General features: G+C 35.3%; 1 protein-coding gene across 2 annotated transcripts in view; it reads right to left on the minus strand.

The window, feature by feature from the left end:
* Positions 1-22,422, minus strand: part of LOC100367850 (carbamoyl-phosphate synthase [ammonia], mitochondrial-like) — a 55,811-nt gene extending 33,389 nt beyond the window's left edge. The window contains exon 1 of one of the 2 annotated variants that reach the window (XM_085495915.1): positions 22,255-22,422. The gene's annotated coding sequence lies outside the window, so the exon portion shown is untranslated. Of the gene's footprint in view, positions 1-13,744; positions 13,884-22,254 lie in introns of those variants that run through there. The other variant, XM_085495916.1, reaches the window with a different exon arrangement.

A 22,422-nucleotide genomic window follows, 5' to 3' on the forward strand; every position in this document is an offset into this window, starting at 1 on the left:
TCCCAGTTATAGTCTGCATCTACTTCAGAAGATTGAGACAATAATAGCCAAAATTTTTGAGTAAAAAATGTCTGTTGGCTCCAAAATTAGGGTTTGTTTCCAGAAATATTTAAGAATATTAGAAAAAAGTGCAGAAAAATTTGGTCGAGAAAGTCTGGTGGTGAAAAAAATAAAGCAAACAGGAAGTGAATATAATGCCCCAATTAGAGATAAACATATATTGTAAACATGCCAAGTTTCAACAAAATGATTGCCATCTTTTCACGCTACAAGTTGATTTATTACATTGAAACAACTTATGGACAGACGGATAAACAGACAAACTAACCTTCAGGCTAGATAAGCATCAATCATGATGGATGGATTGATTGATCAACAGGTAGTTTGACATGTGGACGAAAAGGTAGAGAAGACGATGGACGTACAGCAACAACAGCACACCTTTATTTAGTGGGTGTCTACATGTACATATGCAAGTTTTATTTGAGTAGCAATTTAAAAAGAGAACTTAAAAATCTGAAAATGTGTTTTTTTTTCAACGGAAATATTAATTAACATTGTTATAAGCCGCTGGTGATACAAGATGATTAAATTCAAAACAAATGGTTGAGGCTCACTCGCCTTCCTGTTGGAGATTGTCTGTGCACTATGTGTTGTCACTAGCACTTGCAATTTGCACATACTGAAAAAAAGTCAGGAGAGACAAAAGTGACACTCAATGTCCGGAACTGTCGCCTGGCACAAAAAATTTATTAAAAGAAAAAAAAAAATAATCCAAGAGGACAAATGTTATGAGTTTATAATAGAAATCAAATGTGCAAATCAGGAAAAGAAACTGATAAGGATCACTTCAGATTTTTCGTTTACAGAGAGTTCAGTTTCCGACTGACGGGTTACATGGTACTAAGTAAATTTTCAAGATATGATAAAGTAGCCACTCCAGTTAAGTTCAATAGAGTCAGCGCTGTCACATTACCTCCGGTTTGATAGATTCAGTGTTGTCTCAGTACTTGTAAAAATTGACTTGTATGATGCTGTACAGGGTGCAATGTTGTCCTGTTACCTGTACATGTGGACTGCAGTTGTTGGAAGAAATACAACCAAGTCTGTGGGTGTGTCTGTGTGTGTGTCAGCTTCAAAGATTGCATCATTCTTGTCTTATCTTGGGGTGCACAGTGTCCCATGCAGTGCAAAGATTAGAATGTCATTGTGCTCTTTTCCAGATATCAGCAAATGATAACAGAACAAGGTGATGAAATGATTTATTTGAAGACAGAGAACATTGTCAGTGCAATCAACTGGCAAAGAGCCTATCATAACGCAGGGATTGCGTTAACCCCATATTTTGCTTCCCGGACTCCAATTATTGAATAGGGACCCAGTTTTTCAGGCAAGCTGGGATCTAATCTTTAATAAAGTTATCCAGGGTCAAATTTCAATCTCTTAAAATTTTGTAAGTGGGACTCGTCTTTCCGAGACATTAGCGCAAACCCTGAATTAACGAATATGGAAATTACGAAGGAAACATTCAAATGGTATCAGAAAAGCATCCAGACAATGGCCTCTGTGAATTCGAACTTTGGTAATTTCAAATTTCCTGTTATTATTTGTACATTTCTTGTATTGCATACTGGGATACATCTTACCAGTGAAAAACAAATATTTTACATTACATATACTTGGTAAATTTTTTCTATTCAGTAGCACATGTGCTCACAATGTACATGGAAGACAGGAGTGTGTCTATGGACCAAATAAGTTGTATTTTAAACAGGCAATAAACGATTTTTGGCTCATGTGAGCTTATAATAGAGCAAATATAGTAAAGTTTATGCAATTTTCTTTCATTTTTCAATATATACTGGGTATACAATTGATTATCAATTACAAAGAAGATTTTTTTTTCATGAGAATTGTGAATACCGGTTGTCAAGGTAACATGAAGCCAAGAGTAAGTATAGGTTGCAATTTTAATCTTTTTAGAGAAAAGAATTTCTCATCCAAATTTTTTTGCACTTTTTTCTTATATTTTTCAATATTTCTGGAAATGAACCCTAATTTTGAAGTAAAGGAACAACATTTTAATCAATTTTCAGTTTTTACTCAAAAATTTTGCTATTTTTGTCTAAAAGAAAACGCAGACTATAAACAGGACTATTTTGTGAATTTTTGGTGGTGAAAAGGTTAATGAGGAAATAATAATGATATTTTTTAGTTTACATGATTTGTGTTCTATTGTTGGAGCTAAGTTTCTAATAGAGCAAATACAGTATTAGAAATCAATTTCTGAAACGGTAAATGATTCAAGTCTTAAAGATTTCCTGTATTATGTACATGTATTGTCTCCTTCAGACTATAAACCCAACCCCTGATCACCCCCCTACAATCTACATAATGGTTTATCCCAAACCAATAATGATACAAGAATTCAAAGCTACAAGTACACACAGTTTCCATGGAAACTGTGATTATCAAGAACTACATTTCATTGATTTTATCGTAAATGTCATGTGATGTCACCGACTACTTTGTCTCAATATTCGACATCTCATCTTAATATGAAAAGGAAATGGCATGAAATAAAACCAGGAAAAAACCATAAATCATTTCTTTGACATATATAATGCTATGTTTTCACAATATTTGTACTTTTATGTTAGCACAGTATTTTTTATTACATTGTATAATCATTTTTCAATGTTGTTCACATGGAATTTATCTTCTCCCTCTTTCACAATACAATACAATACAATACAATACAATACTATACAATACTATACAATACAATACAATACAATACAATACAATACAATACAATACAATACAATACAATACAATACTATACTATACTGACAGTTGACTTTATTTTATTCAGAATTAATTTTCTCTGACAGATTTATTGTCAATATAATTCAATTGTGAAATCAAAGGTAGAGAGATTATGCGATGAGGATTTAATTCTGTGTGTGCATTTCAAGACAAAGAGTAAAAGATACATTCTACATGATGAAATGTTCACGCAAAAAATAGAATTAAATTCTCATGTCGTGTGCTCCCCAATTAAAAAAACTTCCAAAAAATACAACAAAAACTACAACTATCACCCTGCAAACAGTTAAAATATATCTCCACTATGTTCCCATCTATGGCGGTTGTTTGGCCAGAACCAGAAAGAATTCATTAAAAAAAGTGTTACAGAAACCAGAACCTGCTATACCCGACTAATGAACAAGATTATCGTCTTATTTTTTAATGATATGAAATTTTTATTATATTTTTGGTAGAGAACCATGAAAAGGAAATTACATTTTATTAATAATACAATAAGAAAAATATTGTTTGTGTATCATCGATTTTAATATTCAATTGATGAAAATTAATATTAAACTGAGAAATAGTTGGAAGTCTGAAAATAAGAATGGCATATACGGAGATTGCTTGTCAAATTAATCATTACACAAGTACTTCTGACACCTTAGCTGCCAAATTATAGGTTTTACACCATCATTGCAGAATATTCATGGGTAGCAAAGTGACATACACAAAGTACATTAAAAAATGTTACGATTTTATAATCTTGCTTCAGAGTACAAAAAGGTATTAGATTATAAAGTTAAGTTAAAGCGAGGGAGTCGTCACCTACGCATGCGTCAGGTGGCCATAGCATGCCATTGTTTACAAACAAGCATCTACCCATGAGCCTTTGTGTTTTTAGCGCGTGTTGTCATCATCGCTTGGAACTCAATTCCTGCATGCGCAGGTGACTACCCTCCTGCTTTACCATAAAAGCACATTTATCATAGTATATGTAGTACAGCTGCCGTATAAGCGTTGACTTTTTTTCGCTATGGTATCGCTTCTGTTTCACGAAGACAAAAGGCTCACTTCGCCATTATGTGACATCACCCTTACAACCACATACAAAGTCAGGTTCACACTAAGTTTGCTTCAGCTTTCCTTCATTTTTCTAAGTTATGAATAAATTATTTAATAATTTGATTCAAAACAAAACTCAATTGTGCGTCACAAAACTATCGCCAAACCCTAACCCTTTTGCTTACTTTCACGCTTTTATTGATACATACTCCGTGCTCTCTCCCCAGACAACTGAAGCATCATGTTCTTTTGATGCTTGATGACTCAACCATGATGCTTGCCCTCCGCATGTGCGTTTTTTTTTAATAATTTAACGATTCTACATTTGTGTATTTTGACACTGAAAGGTCTGATTCTGATGACTGCAACATTAGCGATGAATGTCCATTGTATCGAATTGCGGTCAAAAGACAATGTTATTTTTTTATTCTTGTACTACAAACATTAATATATTTTTTTATGAAAGCCCCAGGCACATGGATAGTTTAAAAATTCAGCAACCGGCTTAGCTCATAAAATATCCACTGTTCTTAGGAGATGGAAAATGTGCTTGCAATAATAAAAAGTCTAACAAAACAAAAATAAATAGGAAAAACTGCAATCAAACCTCCATACTGGCAAAAAATAACAAAGTTTAGATTTTTTTTCTATCCATTAGCCGATCAATCTTAAAAACTGAAAACTTGAAAAAAACTCACTCTTCACTCATTTGTACATCACCTAGGTTACTAATACATGGCATTTCTATTTTCTGGGTGTACTAACCCCAAGGGAGTTAGAACTACAGGTTAGTATGGCATCAAATCGGAATTTAAAATCACATGTGACAGATTAATGTCATTTATGGTGACTTGTAATGAGATTGTGGACGGAATCAATTGAAAAATAAACTCATTGTGATGGTTAAAGACATGTCATGTAAAGATAGAATTTACAGTATTGATATGTTACAGTTGAGAAAGAAGTGAAAAGGGCACGGAAATACATGTAGCGGTTATGAAAGCTCACATGTATAGGTGTACCATGATGGGTCGCACTTCCAATCGCATGTGACGCAAAAGGGTGTTATGTACATGTCTTACTAGTATTACAAAAAGTGACATCACCTATGTACAACAATTTTGCATTATACATTCTAGTTTTAGTTTTATTTGAAGACAAAAAGTCATTTTATCAGAAAATTTATGTATCCACATTTGGTTAATACATGACATTCAAAATAAAAAGCAAGATTTGGAATTTAAAATGAACTAAAGTCATCACCATGGAAATAGATTACTTTAATTCTTGTGTGATCAATTTAACAATCAAAGAAGATGAAAGAAACAAGATTCATCGGAATAAATTAGATTGAAATTGGCAGTCTTACAGGCACAAAATTAAAGTTTCATATTTTGGTAACATACCTTTTGTACATTTTCTGTCTTTTCCACATCCTAATTTTTATACAATGAGGGCAAACAATTGGTATGTTGAGTGTCATAATTGCACACAACATGTATGTATGTATGTATGTGTGTGTGTGTGTGTGTGTGTGTGTGTGCATGTTCACAATAGAACTCTAAAAGAATATTAGCTAGAACCTTCAAACTTGACATACTAGTACATGTTTCTCCTTGTAAACAAAAGATCATGGTCATAGACTGTTTTGTATGTTGTATGTTTAATACTGTGTGTTAAAGGACTTTAGTGGCCTTTCTGTGACAGCGCCCTAATTGTTCTAAGTTGTCTTACGTGTTATAGCGCCCTCACAGTCCTAGGTGACAGGTTGACATATTTTTCGTTTATTAACGTATGCATGTCGTCTGTGCATGCGTTTTTCAGGCTGTACTTTTGATACTTTTCTTGAGACAAATATCTCCGTAATGGCTTATAATCTTCGACCCAGGGAAGGTCTGCCACCACATGAATGTCCTGACTGCTCGACAGATGATAGCCCAAGCACAGGGAATCTCATATTGCAAGGAAGTTTGGTGAGTGAACTTGCAACCCCAAAACAACATGGCGGACTTCATAAGCGGGAACCTTTGATGACCCCAATTTCAACGCGTTCTCTTAAACAACCGCCAGAAACAGAGGCAAGATTATCACAAATAGAAACACGACTTGACAAGCTCACAGCTCTACTAGAACAAAGCCTGCATGTTCAAAAACAAACACCAGAGGTACAAGTTAGTGGTGTACAGTCAAATATTCATAATGATGACGGCCTATACATGCCATACAGAATGATGAGAGCTGGTAAACCATCATCCATGTCATCCAAGCCGCTCCATTCATCCCTACAAGATCAATCAAGGGGGTTGCATGCTGCTGCTAGCTATGACAACACATCTCCAGCTACCAAAAAGAAAGTCCTTGCCGGTGAGTACATTGATCTAGCAACTTTACAATACCCCAGCCATTCATCCTGTGGTGAACATGATGATGCCATTGAGGCAGTATTGAAAGGATCAGAGTTAACATTCCAGCCAAAACGCAAGAAGGTGCAGATCAATTCTTTCACACAGTGGCTGGCTGCCTTTGGAGTGTATAAAAGTATTTTATATAGTCAACATCCACAACTTTGTAAAGCCCTACTTATATATCGCCGCACTATCCAGAATTGTGATGTTAATTTCCAATGGCACAGTGTGTATAGCTATGACATAAAGTTCTGTCGCAAGCTAGCAGAAACCAGGGATTTCAGCTATGACAAATTAGACCATGAGCTTTCCATAACAACGTTTACAGATCCAAGTGCTGCCAAGTCTCTTCCTACATGCCATAGATGTAAACAACCAGACCGGTCGAGCGAAAGATTGTCCCTTTTTTGCGAAGATACCCACCTCACCGGAGACACAAGAGGAGGCCAAGAAGAAAAGCCAGGTGCGTCTCCTATACAATGTCAATGAATGCAAATCTCCAAACTGCAAAAGAGAGCATGTGTGTAAGCGCTGTGGCGGAAGCGAACCCATCATTAGATGCAAACCTTGCATGCAGTCTTAACTATGCCTCATGAACAAAATTACTTGACAACCACCCTGACAAAAAACTGACTGAAAAACTCAAGGTCAAAGGCCGCAAACCCCCCTTCTTTCCAAAAACTGGAACAGTGCCCTAAATGCAAAAGCAGCAATTACCAAGAAACTCCTGGATGAAGTGACCAAGGATTACAAAGCTGGTCCCATGCCAGAGCCACTCCTTATCATCGTTTGTATCATCCCCGCTTGGAGCACAACCTAAAAAGAACAGTGGAAAGTATCGCATCATCCATGACCTCTCATGGCCACCAGGGCAGTCTATAAATAATGGTATTTGCAAAGAACAATACACATGTACTTATACATCAACTGAAACTGTAATAGAACACATTCTTCGATCTGGCAAGGGGTCCCTGCTTGCAAAGGTAGACCTTGAAGATGCCTTTTATCAAATCCCAGTCCGACCAGCAGACTGGGAGCTTCTCGGGTGTTCTTGGGATCTTGACATTGATAGATCAGGACAGTCAAAGACATATTACTTTTACAGCAAAGTATTGCCATTTGGCTTGCGTAGTAGTCCATCCCTGTTCAAAACATTTGCATTTTTCTGGACGACTACATTACTGTCGGTAAGGCACACAGTACGCAGTGTGATGAAAATCTTAAGGGCATGCTTGACTGTTGTTCAGAGCTTGGGTTTCCAATAAACCCAAACAAAGTATGCACTCCAACCACCTGCATTAATTTTAGACACAGAAGCAATGGAAGCACGCATATCGGGTGACAGACTACAAGAAATAATAACAGAACTTGACCAATGGCATGCACGCAGACACGCAACTAAACGTCAAATTCTCTCTCTAATTGGGAAACTCAGTTTTGTCACAAAGGTTTGCCATGCGGGACGTACATTCCTAAGACGAATGATCGATACAGCTAGTAAATTGAAAAATCTTCATCATAAAACAAAACTCACACAAAGTTTTTACCTAGACGTACAGTGGTGGAAATCATACCTACCAACGTGGAATGGGGTCAGCATGTTTTATGATTTACACTGGACATCAAGCATTGACCTTGAACTATACACAGATGCGTCAGATATTGTATATGGAGCAGTGCTTGGCACAAAAACACTTCAAGGAAAATTTAGGGATGGAGTAGACAATTACACCCCCCAAAAATACTCCATTAACTGGCGAGAACTTTATGCCATAGCACACACTGCTGATGCATGGGGTAACAATTTCAAAACACTGCGAATTCTTTTCCACTGTGACAATACCTCTGGTTTACATGATCAACAAAGGAACATCACGCAATGTACAGTGCGCCGCACTATTACGTCGAATTTTCTTCACATGTGCAAAATTTAATTTTGAACTAAAGGCAGTCCATGTGATGGGAAAAAATAATTGTGCAGCTGATGCACTGTCTCGTATTTTTATCGATATGTAAATTAACTAATATCTAGCTTTATTTTCCTGACAGGTAACTCTGGCCACTGGTGGATCCGTGCCCGTCACCTGATAGGCACAGCATACTCGTATACTGTAGAATACTTTATTTTCGCTTGGAATTTATTTTCGCTATTTTTCTGAAGGGATGATTCCGTGAAAATAAAATCCAGCGAATATACTTTTTTTCCTATATTTCACATTAAACTCATGAAAAATCAGTGAAAATAAATTCCAAGCAAAACGCCCGAAAAGCCTTTTCAGTGAAAATTAATTCCAGCGAAAATAAAGTATTCCACAGTAACACAAAAAACACCTACAGTTCAGGCCAACAAGCTTACTTCAATTTTTGTGAACTGATTAGTGAGAAAACTTTACCAGCTTCAGAAGAGACATTGCTCATGTTTACAACTTTTTTGCACGAGTCTAAGAATTTGGCACATAGCACCATCGTCACTTATCTCAACTCAGTTCGTTCATGGCACATCACATGTGGCACAGGTGACCCACTGTTAGACAGACCACGTATTCAATTAGCCTTAAGAGCTATTCACAGAGTTAAAGTGCCTGTGCAATGCCCACCCTCACGTTTCCCATTTTAGATCTGTGTCCCACTGAAATGGGTAGTTATTGATTTTTTGCTAAAATGATTACTCATATCCAAGTAAATTTGGGATATTTGTCGTGTTGTAGTCACGCCCACCTATCAGAGTTAAAGGCATCTCAAGAGAGAAACTAGCCATTACATTTGACATTTTAGAATTATTATTTAAAACTCATAATTGTAACAATCGAACTGATATTGCCGTCTTGGCAATCATGGTCACAGCTTTTTTTGGTCTATTTCGTTTGGGGGAACTGGTAGTCAATGCCACCCATTTTAACCCTTCTGTGCACATTTCTATCCAAGATGTGACTTTTCACACTCAGCCAGATTCCTGCGGCACAGTTATCATTCATCTCAAACAGTCCAAGACTGATCAGTTTCAGAAAGGTATAGATGTAGTATTAGGTTGTTCCACACATCCTATTTATGCAGTTCATGTACTTTCTTACTTTCATGAGCTACGTATTAGTGAAGGGGCATATCCTACTTCACCACTGTTTACTTTGTCTCAGTCAGAACCAATCACACGCGGGTTTTTCATTACTCATTTGAAGTCCAAACTTAAGGACATTGGACATGACCCAAACAATTACAGTGGGCATAGTTTCCGTAGTGGAGGGGCTACTACTGCAGCCGCTTCAGGTATTACAGATTGGGAAATTAAGCTTATGGGACGGTGGTCCAGCGACTGCTACAAGCGATACATAAGGGCACCACAGAAATATCTTTCGACACTAGCAAGGCGAATGGTTGCTATGCATAAACAATGACCTTGTAGTTTATGCCTATTCTACTCAATGTAACTTTTCAACTTTTCCAGAATTTTGTTTTTACAATTTGCTGTTATTGTATTAAGAGTTTTATACTGTTCAACATACATTTCCTGGCTTATCATGCTTTTTGTGTTATAAGATTGGCATGCCAGCAGCTGTTACTGCTTTTAATTCACCTCAATCCTTTATTACACATTTGTGCTTTGGGATTTTGGATGTTTGAAATAAAATGGAAATTAGCTAGTTCTTTCAACATATACACGTGTACACGTGTTCCCCATACGACGGATAAGACCAATGGTTAGATTTGAAGGTAAATTTTTGGTCATACATGATCAAAAGAACTAAGGGTTGATGAAACCTGATACAGGTTTTATCTCCTCCTAGTGCTGTCTAGTCCTATTTGCATACATTTATATGCATGTATGAAGGTGGCTGGCAGTAAACGTTGGTGACTGGCCCACTCACAAAAACCTTTGATAAATGCTGTCATTTTCATGCTAATTATATTTTTATGCATATGCATGAAGTTAAGAATAGATCTATTCTGAGCACCATAGTGTATGATACTATTAACAAGCCAATGATAACGATACCGTATTTGTTGTGACAGAATGTTCGTACATTGCTTACTGATTAGGCCCACATAGAATATAACTAAGCCAATTATTTTCACTGCAGAAATGTCACGTGAAATCCTGCCGCAAACTATCATCTTGTAGGCAATTTATTTTCTGGGAACTCAATTTCATCTTCTAGGTTGCCATGGTTACTAAAATCTATTTTTAAAGCATTGATTTCAGTGAAGTGAATTACATGCATCTCCAAAGGATTTATTTTTAATATCAATTAAAATGTCATATTCAACACCCACATTGTTTTTGACAGGGGTCCCATGCAACATACACAATGCATGTAAAATGCAAATCTGATAATTTAGAAATTTGGTTGTATACAGTTTTAAATTCACAATTTTTCCAGTAAAAAAAAACAAACATAGCAGCGAAAATGCAAAATCAATGGTAATGAATAATTAACATGTATTGAACCAAAGAAGTGTTCTCTAGGTAGATACATTCATAGAATGACCTGACCTGACCTGACGACCCGACCCGAATAATGTCATCTGGAGAACTTACCAGCAACTAGCATACTACTAAGTTTACTGGTACATTGTATATACAGGATGTACTGGTATTAAGATGGTTTACTGTGACTATGAAATTATTGAGAAAATATGATATGATATATCTAAATCAATGGACTTTTAAATTATTATTTTTCCCACAACTTGAAGTATTGCGAACAGTTTTTTTGAGAAGAGAATAAATCAGGAAAAATTTCCCTTCATACTAGCTAAGTATGACAAAATTATCCATTAGGCTCAACAAATAAATGTTGTGTTTCCAGTACGATAACAGGCTATAATTCTGATTTGGCAGGCTAAATTTTTATATTAATTTGTTTTCTTTATTTTTTTTCCCCGAGGTTATTGCTAGAACTTGTATAGTCACAATTTAACTAGGAAAGTGAAAAATGTCTTTTTAATAAGTTAGTTGTATTAGGGAGATATATTCTGGAAACTAAGTGTTAACTATTCACTACATAGAGGATGTAAATGAAATCCAAACTTTAGGAAATGACAGCAGTTAATTAATTTACGTGGAAATATACAATTTTGAGCTCATTTGCATAAAAAAACTAGGTAGGGTGGGGTGAGTTCATTTATTCATTATTATTATTATTAATTCATTTATTCGGCCGAAGCCTCATCGTCATAACTTGGCAGAATTCCCACTATTAACCTGTATTCGCTCTTAATGAAATCTGGTGCGTTTCTATGGTAAATTGAACATAAAGTCGCATATATTTGTCAGTTAAGGTATCACATGATATAAGACTGCATCATTTATTGGTTCAAAATTTGTTTGATATTTTATGTTTCAGTTCTGTTTTTAGATATATTAGCATTTGAGATAAAGAATGCCAAAATAAAATACTCAATACTGCAAACTTGACTAAATCAAAGGAAAACTCTCTAACTTAGGGGGTATCAACCAGAGACCAGTATAAGGAGTCTTTTCAAAGCACACTTCCAACATGAAGCTGATACTGGTATCTACTGTAGTCAGATAGCAAACACACTGAATGAGTCTTCAGTGTGCCACCAGCATATATGTCTATTATTCACACTGCCTGCATAATTTTTTTACTACTGTATATTTTTACAACTGTTGCCGGAATGAACCCTCACCCAACAACCCTACATGTACATGTATATGGTTGTCTAGTGAAATACAATAGGCTGTTGTCACCTTTTACAACAGAGAATGCATCTCCCAATGAACAGTAGAAAAGGAAGTACTGTGGAATACTTTATTTTCGCTGGAATAAATTTTCGCTGAAAAGGCTTTTTGGGCATTTTGTATGGAATTTATTTTCACTGATTTTTGATGAGTTTAATGTAAAATATAGGAAAAATAGTATATTCGCTGGATTTTATTTTCACGGAATCATCCCTTCAGCGAAAATAAATTCCAAGCGAAAATAAAGTATTCTACAGTACTACCAGCGTAAAGTTGAAAAGATTAGCCATTGGAGAATCAGTACACAATAGAAACTTGTTCATTTGCATGTAAGGTTCTCTCAGGTTTAATGTGCGATAAATATTACATGCAATAATTTAAAATCATTTCAGCAAAAGAATGCTACCATTAAAATGCCACATTCAACACCCACATTGTTTTTTATGTGGGTCCCATGAGATGTAGACATCACATGTAAAATACATTTGGTGCAAATCTGACAATTTAGAAATTTGGTCATACTGTGATATACTTTATTTTAGCTGGAATTAATATTCGCTGAAAAGACTTTATGGGCGCGTTTTGTATGGAATTTATTTTCACTGATTTTTGACAAGTTAAATGTAAAATATAGGAAAATAGGTATATTTTATTCTCACTGAATCATTCCTTCAGCGAAAATTAATTTGAAGCAAAGATGAAGTATTTTACAGTACATGTCTCCCGTTTTAAATTCACAATTTTTTTCAGTTGAAACTTAGCAACAAAAATGTGCAAAAAATATCACACACAACAAATCAAAATGTCATCAGAAAAAGAATTCTACAGCGAAATAAAAACAGTCTTGTCACCACGATCAAGCGTATGCAAGTTATCTATCACAATTTCATCTTCAAATTTTGTCTCTTCAGTTACAAAATTCCTTATTTGTATCTCACAGCTTGACAAAAAAATTCTAAAATTTTAGCCTTGACACTGAACTACACATCAACCCAATTTACTCAAAGTATTCCAGAATTCTGTATCATCAATTTACTCCAACATAAAAGCCTGCCTTCACACGCTGGGCTTGCAAGAATGAAATCTTCACCTTAATTTCATCTTCTGGGACTTAATTTATTTTTTATCAGCTTTTATCTCAAAGTGAACACAGCTACTGTACACAACGAAGATACATGTTACCACGGGTATACGTGGCAATCGCAATCATGATCCTGAATTGAAGACGCTGACAAAAGCTGGATTTACAAGTTTTGGATAAAGTAAATATGTATTTTTGTTGATGCTAAAATCAACAGAAAAATTACAGAAAACAAATTAGAGATTAGTGTTTACTTCCCATGTTGTTATCATTTCTGTTAGTATTGAAGTCCAGTGTATGAAAAATGTTCATTAATGAAATTCTGTTCCACCCCAAAAGACAAATACTCACATTTAGGAACATATAGGGAAAAAAACATTTTAAAATAAAAATTATTCCATGTACATGTACTTGTACCGGATTGCAAGATAATATTACATTACCTGTAATACTGGAGCGACAGAACAGATAAGGGTTCCTTCACTCACATGTAAGAACATACACGGACAATTTTACATTAAACTATTTTAAAATAAAACTTACTCCATGTACTTACAATATTGAAAGATATTACATTCCTTGTAAAACTAACTTGAAGCGACAAAACAGATAAGGGTTCCTTCACTCACATTTAGAAACATACACGAAAAATATAAAATAAAACTTATTCCACGTACTTACAATATTGAAAGATAATATTACATTCCCAGAAGTACTTGAAGCGGCAGCACAGATAAGGGTTCCTTCACTGACTATGACTGGCACAATGAATACCGTAATGATATTATAATGCCCTCATATTGGACATGAGGGCTGTAATTGTCTATGATTGCATGCAAAGTGCAGCACTGATATCCACATATTAAATAGGCAGACCAAACCATTCCAACAGAGGGGTGTATAGCATTTGCAATACAAGGGACAGATACTACAATTCATTTACACTTGTTTGAAATTTGAGATCTACAGTACTGAAATATTTTGTAGTCAAAACAATGAATATGTTGCATTGTTTTTTAACAAATAAATATTGCTTGTAATTCCATTGAAGAAAATTATTCAGTCACTGTCCTTATACTGTACATGTATTTAACAAATGATTTTAAATACTAATGGAGGAGTTGCGTTTTAATTTATTTCTTGATAAAGTTCAAAAATGAGATTTGTGGTGCCAAGTAAACAAACTTCTTGTGAATTGTCTGTACTACATGCATGCATTAATATTTCAAAATACATACACAAATTACAATGTTTCAAAATTGTTTTTTTTTACTCCACATGTCATATACTGTAGAATACTTTATTTTCGCTTGGAAATTATTTTCGCTGAAGGGATGATTCCGTGAAAATAAAATCCAGCGAATATACATTTTTTCCTATATTTTACATTAATCTCATCAAAAATCAGTGAAAATAAAAGCAAAACGGCCAAAAAGCCTTTTCAGCGAAAATAAATTCCAGCGAAAATAAAGTATTCCACAGTAGTCTCAGAATAACATTGACAAAAAAAAAATTGGAAAATTGCTGAAAAACGTAAGTAAGCAATATCATTTTATAAAGGTTCCTGTTTAGAATTTTTCAAAATCCAGATATGATAGAATGCACAGCCTGCATAAAAGTTCTTTTCAATTGCGAAGTCGTACATAGTAGATCTCAGGTGTACACAGACTTAAGCCATCCCGGATTAACCACAAAAGATAATCCTCTGTGTAAAACTGTCAAAGCTACATGCACATACAAAACCAATCAACACACAATACACCCACAGTGTTACAAGCATACAGAAAACCAAATCTTTATATTCAATATATTTTCCCCGTTTGATGTATCACAATGCTCTAAAGATATATATTCTGGTCGGCAAGCAGAGCAAGGATAATATTTCGTCGCTACACATTTCACAAATCGTAGCATCTTAGAAAATGTACAACCCTGAACAAAATTTAATGAAAACGACCACGTTCCTAGGCAAGACGAATGGAAGTGATTTGCCTTGCTTAACCCGCTGAGATAACAACCCATTAATAAATAAATGCCACGCTTTGATGACCAGCTAGCCATGCATGTTAAGTTAAGATTATAGATTTATTATAGGGTATAGTCAGTGATTTCTTGAATTTTGTTTATAATACTGTGATTATGTACTTGTAATATGTCAGTAGTCTATAACAGAGAGAGTTATCAGTTATGGAGCAATAAAAAAAATTATATACAAAATGTATGTAATGAACGCATCTGAGAAAGAATCACATGGTTAAGCTGCAAAGAGAATTTTGCTGGTTCCCAGCGTCCTTTGCGAATGGCAAGTAGGACGCAGGTAACTAGTAATCGCCATATTGTTCCACTGGGCTGGGATTCCAGCCCAAAGTCACGTGACTAAGTGACGTAATTTGAAAACATTCTAATATTCGTTTTCTGTAAACAAGTCTTCATTACACCATGCCCATACATTCTGTCTGCTTAGACTTGCATGTTTGAGATGTTTCAGGCATTTCTCGCCGTTTCTGTGCAAATTTATAACAAGAGAAACAGTTTTATATTCGCCCAACTTTCGAGAGTGAAAAGAAACCCCTGCTCTAGGACCACGAGCGTAAGCACTGACGTCAGGTACAAAAAAGTGAATGTAACCAAGGGAAATAGAACAAGCAACGAGAAAGTGACGAACCAATTAGAATGCCGTAACCGTTACTTGTTGCCTCTTGTGGTTTGGTACGCCATGACACTTGAGGCAGGAACCAGCCAACACAGAAAATATACACGTAGTGAAAGCTAACAGGAAGAAGTCATTTAAAATATATGTTATGCGCTAAATTAATCACTGATACTAGAAAATGAGAAAACTAAAATAAGGTAAAATATCTTTTTTATCTTCATTTCAAGAGGGTGCCAACACACCACTAGAGGGTGCCAACACGCCACTAGAGGGTGCCAACACACTACTAGAGGGTGCCAACACGCCACTAGAGGGTGCCAACACGCCACTAGAGGGTACCAACATACCACTAGAGGGTGCCAACACATTGCTCAATTCAATAGAACCACAATTTCAATATTCTTGCATGGAAAATAAAAGTCCTGTCACAATTTTTCGATGCAAGATGCACTCCTATGATAAACCTATTACCGTAGTACACTAAATTAATTGCTAGAACAACAACTAGTATCATAATTTCTGGTATAGAAAAAAATAATTATTTAACATGTTACTCGTGAGTTTAAGAAAGTTAGAACATGAATGGTCAGGGAATGCAAGAAATATGAATCAGAAACACCATTTATTAAACTATTTATTCAATCACATCTTTTTATACTAGTCTTATTGTGCTTATATATTTTCAGTTTATAAGCATTCATAACATGGGAATATTTTTCAAAAGAAATTTTTAAATTGCACTTTAGTGATCCAGTGTGAAGCGAGTGACCCCTAGTAAGTGACCATTTTTAAAAATACTAAGTTACAGGGTGAATATACACGTGTAGGCATGGTTACCAGAAACCTGCAACAAGATATTTTATTTTATTTACAATTTAATCGTTATAATTGTACTTGTTATAAAAAAAAAATATCTTAACTAAATTGCTAGGAGTAATTTTATGATTGACAGGCAAAACAATTATCACTATAAGTAAATATAGAATAATATTTATTTTAAAAATTCATAGATAAAAAATAAATATTTAAAGTAAAGTGACACATGATACAGTATAAGCACACTTACACTGGTTGTAGACATATGCATATACACTGTAAGTTATTAATTAACAGCCATCAGCGATAATGTAATAAAATGAGGTTTGTTTTCCCGGTGGAAGTACAATATGGTAGACTGTGTTAGCTGACGGGGGCTGAATAACAATATACCAAGTCATAAATGGAATTATTTGTGTCAGTCGCATCTAATCTCGCAAGTGTACAGTAATAAATAGCATGATGGCATAAAAATGACAATGTGAAATCTCGCATACATTTGTACATTTCTAGCATTACATGTGGCTAGAAACTAACTGATTTATTAAATTACAAATATAAGTTATTTGTAGGATTAATAAACATTTATTCAAACAGATTACGTTTAATGTGCTGGCAATTACAACATTATTTCAGTACAAATAATTATGATACCATATTATTTATTTTCAAAAATTTGTGATCACAGAAGGCAACATGCCAATACATTTTGTACAAATTAATTTCTGGATTCATGATGAAAATAATATTTATATTTGACGTTTTTCCTGATTTAATTCTCGAATAGGAATTAATCTGAAGTTTAAAATTTGAATGATGCAAGTTAATGAGTTGCATTGTGTCAAGGGAAAAATTGAAAGGGCAGGACTCCAAAAGGAGTACCTACACTTTATGCAATTTTTTTTAAATTATGCTAATTTATTCATGATGTAGCAGTTTCTGTGCTCATGAATATTCATTAATGTGTGGATCAACACATTCTAAAAAGGGCGATATATTATTTTTGGGGGAAGAGTTAGAAAGGGGGATGAGCAATCCTTAGGGGGTCAATACAAAAGAAGGGACCCATTTGGAGAGCAGCATTGATTCTCGTGTCTGTTGTTGCACGTGACCTGCAGCTGTCAACTGTGTTCGTACTTCGACGACTTCGACTGGCTTCCATGTGAGGTAGTTTCTTGTGTTCTGTTTTTCAGACTTGAGTTCTTGAAGTTGCTGTTTATGTGTTTTTTTCCTTTCATATCTTGTCTTGTAGGAGTGTCCTGTCCGTGATTCGAACTTGCAATCTTTGAGTTCCCAGCGCACTGTCTTGTCCACTGTACCACGAGTGTCTTCACACATATGATAGGATTTAAGTCCTACTTATAGGATCAATGTTTTCACTAGCATTTAAAAATCATATTAACCGTACTGGATTCGAACCAGCGATCTTTCACATTGCCTACATTGTACATATCCACTGAACCATATGGGTAGTCATGCAAATGAATGATTTGTTCTCTAATTTACCTTTTTATGCAAATTAGTGTTTGCGAAAAAGGACTGGCAGCCATGGAAATTGAACCCGGGTCCCCCTGATCACTGTGTAGACAACTGAACCACAAGACCACAATTGATTGACTGGATGTGTTTGCATTTGATATTTCTCAATATTTCTATTATTGAGTTACAATTGTCCAAAAAATTGCCAATTTTGTGTTTTTACTTGTGTAAACTATATGCATGCCATGACCCTGTACATCTTGCCAATTGGGAGTTTGCCATTTGCGTTGCCCATACCTGACCCGACTCTAACCGTAATGCCAAGACACGTTCCTGTTAATAATTCCGTTGCCCATACCTGACCCGACCCTAACCCTAATGCCAAGACACGTTCCTGTTTATAATTGCTCAATAATGATACTCTGTTGTGCACTGTCTGCGGGTAAGTTGCATTGATGTCAACTGATTAAACAAGTCGCGTTCAAGTAATTTCCACTATTAACAAGTGGTTAAATTGTGACAATAAATGTGTGGACAAATATTTGAGATTAATTTTGGTGTAGACAACTCTCGTTTGATTAATTCCCACAATTACAGGTTGTTCAGTTGAAAGAATAAATGTGCGGACAAATATTTTAGACTTATTTTGGTGTAGACAGCTCTCGTTTAATTACTTACACCATTACAAGTTGTTAAATTGAGAGAATAAGTGTGCGGACAAATATTTTAGACTTATTTTGGTGTAGGCAGCTCTCGTTTGATTAATTCCCACAATTACAAGTTGTTAAATTGAGAGAATAAATGTGCGGACAAATATTTTAGACTTATTTTGGTGTAGAAAAGTCGCATTCAATTTACTTCCACAAATTACAAATTGTTAAATTGAGAGAATAAATGTGCGGACAAATATTTTAGATTTATTTTGGTGTAGAAAAGTCGCATTCAATTTACTTCCACAAATTACAAATTGTTAAATTAAGAGAATAAATGTGTGGACAAATATTTGAGACTTATTTTGGTGTAGGCAACTCTCATTTAATAATTTTACACCATTACAAGTTGTTAAATTGAGAGAATAAATGTATGGACAAATATTTGAGACTTATTTTGGTGTAGACAACTCACGTTTAATTACTTTACACCATTACAGGTTGTTAAATTAAGAGAATAAGTGTGCGGACAAATATTTGAGACTTATCTTGGTGTAGACAGCTCTCGTTTGATTAATTCCCACAATTACAAGTTGTTAAATTGAGAGAATAAGTGTGCGGACAAATATTTTAGACTTATTTTGGTGTAGACAGCTCTCGTTTAATTATTTTACACCATTACAAGTTGTTAAATTGAGAGAATAAATGTGCGGACAAATATTCGAGACTTATTTTGGTGTAGACAGCTCTCATTTAATAATTTTTCACCATTACAAGTTGTTAAATTGAGAGAATAAATGTATGGACAAATATTTGAAACTTATTTTGGTGTAGACAACTCTCATTTGATTAATTCCAACAATTACGAGTTCTTAAATTGACAGAATGAATGTATGGACAAATATTGACCATTATATTTGTGAAAAAATGCCTGTTGTTTAATTAATTTCCACCTCTACAAGGTTGTTAAATTGAGAGAATAAATGTGTCGACAAATATTTGATACTTATTTAGGTGTAAAATCGTGTTTGACCAACTTCCACCATTGCAAGTTACTGGTATCATTGGATATTTGATTTAATTGTGAAACTTTCTAACAAAATGTTAACTGCTGGCTTCGAACCCTCAATTAACAATTCCGCAGACACAGTATAAATTCCACAACACCACAGAAGATATTCGTCTGTTGCCTGAATTGTTTTCGTAATATAGGGAACGCCATCGACACTTTAACAAAACTTACCTTGACTTGGGTCTTGTTTATCTCTTGTCACAATCTGGAAACTGTTGAACAAATTGCACGTCGTCCAGTTTAAGACGCAAGTTATTTTATTATTTATTCATTCAGTTTTGTATGGTGGAGTTTTGTGAGGTTTATTATTTTTTCGCGACGTTCTTTGTTTACTTGTTTACGGTTTGAGAGATTTCAGTTTATTTGATTTACGTTTTTACGGTATGTAGCTCTGAGCGGAACTCGAACCCACTGTCTTTTCAAGCTAATTTTGTTTTATTTTGATGGCGCGCTTGTGTACCACGCCACAACGTTGGTCGTTAAGTGATGTTCACTTTTCTAACTACTCCAGTGTTCTGATGAGTCGAACGGAAAAGCCAAAACAATTGCTGGTTTCTGATTGCTTCGGTTCTGGTGAGTGTGTATCTAGTGTGATTCGAACCCATGTCGTTTGTATTGCGCGTTTTTTTTTATTTCCCATGTTAGCTACGCCGTAATATGCAACCACTTCCCCGTTTTATTGTGATTTTGAGAGTGTTTAATGATGTCTTCCTCACCCGTCATGCCATGACCCAGTTTCAACCACACGGCCATTTTCCAACATAGTGCGTGACTCTCGGCGTCACCCGACTGACTATATGATCATTCTGTTCAACTGTTAAGCTAGGATTTATTACCGTTATCATTATATTGTCACATGATTTGTTATACCTTATGTGTAATGTCTTAAGTATCTTTATTGTAATTTGTATATACCAATTTGTATATACCGAGGAAACGACCCCGATTGAAGGTCATGTATTTTGTGACGTCACCAATTCGTGTGTAGGTACGGCTTCTAGATCCGTGCCATTGAAAGCTGTTTTGTAACAACAATATGGCTAAAAGTGATAGGATATGTAACCTTTATGACTCGTGCATAAGGCTAATAACTAAATATTGTAATCTGCTTTCGCAATTTTTTTTACAGTACTGTAGAATACTTTATTTTCAATTTGAATTAACTTTTGCTATTTTCACTGAAGACAAGATTCAGTGAAAATAAAATCCAGTTAATATACTGTTGTTCCTATAGTTTACATCCAACTCATCGAAAATCAGTGAAAATAAACTCCATACAAAACACTCAAAAAGTCTATTCAGCGAAAATTAATTCCAGCTAAAATAAAGTATTTTACAAGTATGGTTCCGAGAAAGGGGTCATAAATTGTAACAGCGCCCTCTACGTCGGGTCAGCTGTTACTAATGTTGCATGATTAATGACTCTGTACTTGCACTGATCACACCACCCTGGTTTGGACACATGTGTTCACACACATGTATTGTCCCATAGATCTGGCTATGATAGCATGGTATACCAAATACCAACCACAAACGTGACAACAAAATATGGTGCAGAATTACTATAGAAACTGATCAGTTAATGAAATAATTTGCAGTTGTATTTTGAGAGCAATCTTGCTGGGCTATATCATGTACAAAGGTCAGTAGGATGATGAATGCCTGGTATGTCCTTGGTTGGGTAGCACTAATAGCAAGCTGTGACCCTCTATTAAATAGTTCCTCCCATACAATGATTCAAAATTGACATGTGCTGGAGAAACCATTTCAAAAGAAAGGGAATAAATGAAAAAAGGTCACTACCAGCATTAACCATGCCAGCAATATATGAAAATTATCATTACAAAAGCAACAACCTCTGTACAACTACGTAATCATATTTTTAATCTGCACTGAATTAATTAATCTGTTAGATTTTTTTTTTAATTCTGTCACTAGCATTGACTACCTTCTGTATTTTTGACAAAAACGCGGTTTCTTATTGACGAGAATACCATACCCCGACCCGGTCGTAAACCGCATACACGTGGAGAAAGAACACGTGCATATTTCCTAAAGTTCTTCCGTTTACAAGTAAACTCTTTTCCTAGAACGGTCCTTCTCTAATAACACCAGACACACGCATATGTTGTCGTACGAGATATCAACGATGATGCAATATCGCTTGCGTGACCCCATGTCATGACCACACAGCGGTTTATAATGAAGTCAACAATACACCGTGAATGAATGACCTGTAAATACGCGATTGAATTAAACAACTACACAATTTTCATCTCTCATGTGAAATGAATTGACAATGTTAACTATTTGCGATTAAATCTATAGCTATGCTTCACTGTCGGCATTTCTGATCGCTGCTACAACAGCATGCTCCGCAGCTGCAATGAACGCATTCATTCCCGCGAAACAACACCACGGCTAGGCCGGAGCAGCGCAAGTTCATTTGAAGTTAAAAGCACAGCGGTTGTTGACGACTTTTCATCGATATGAAACTGAATTGTCAAACTGTCTTACTTACCTCAACTAGCTGGCTGCGCTAGAACCGACTCCAGTTGGCAATGCACGAAGGGCAATAGCTTCTGAATACCACTGTTATTCGGTCAACGCAGCAGTTCACATATGGTAATCGTGCAGCATGTCAACTCGTCACCGCCGCCATTTCAATGTTTGAATGTCAATATACCGG

Source organism: Saccoglossus kowalevskii, chromosome 22 (genome assembly GCF_978046115.1).
Source record: "Saccoglossus kowalevskii chromosome 22, keSacKowa6.1, whole genome shotgun sequence".
Taxonomy (NCBI): Eukaryota; Metazoa; Hemichordata; class Enteropneusta; family Harrimaniidae; genus Saccoglossus; species Saccoglossus kowalevskii.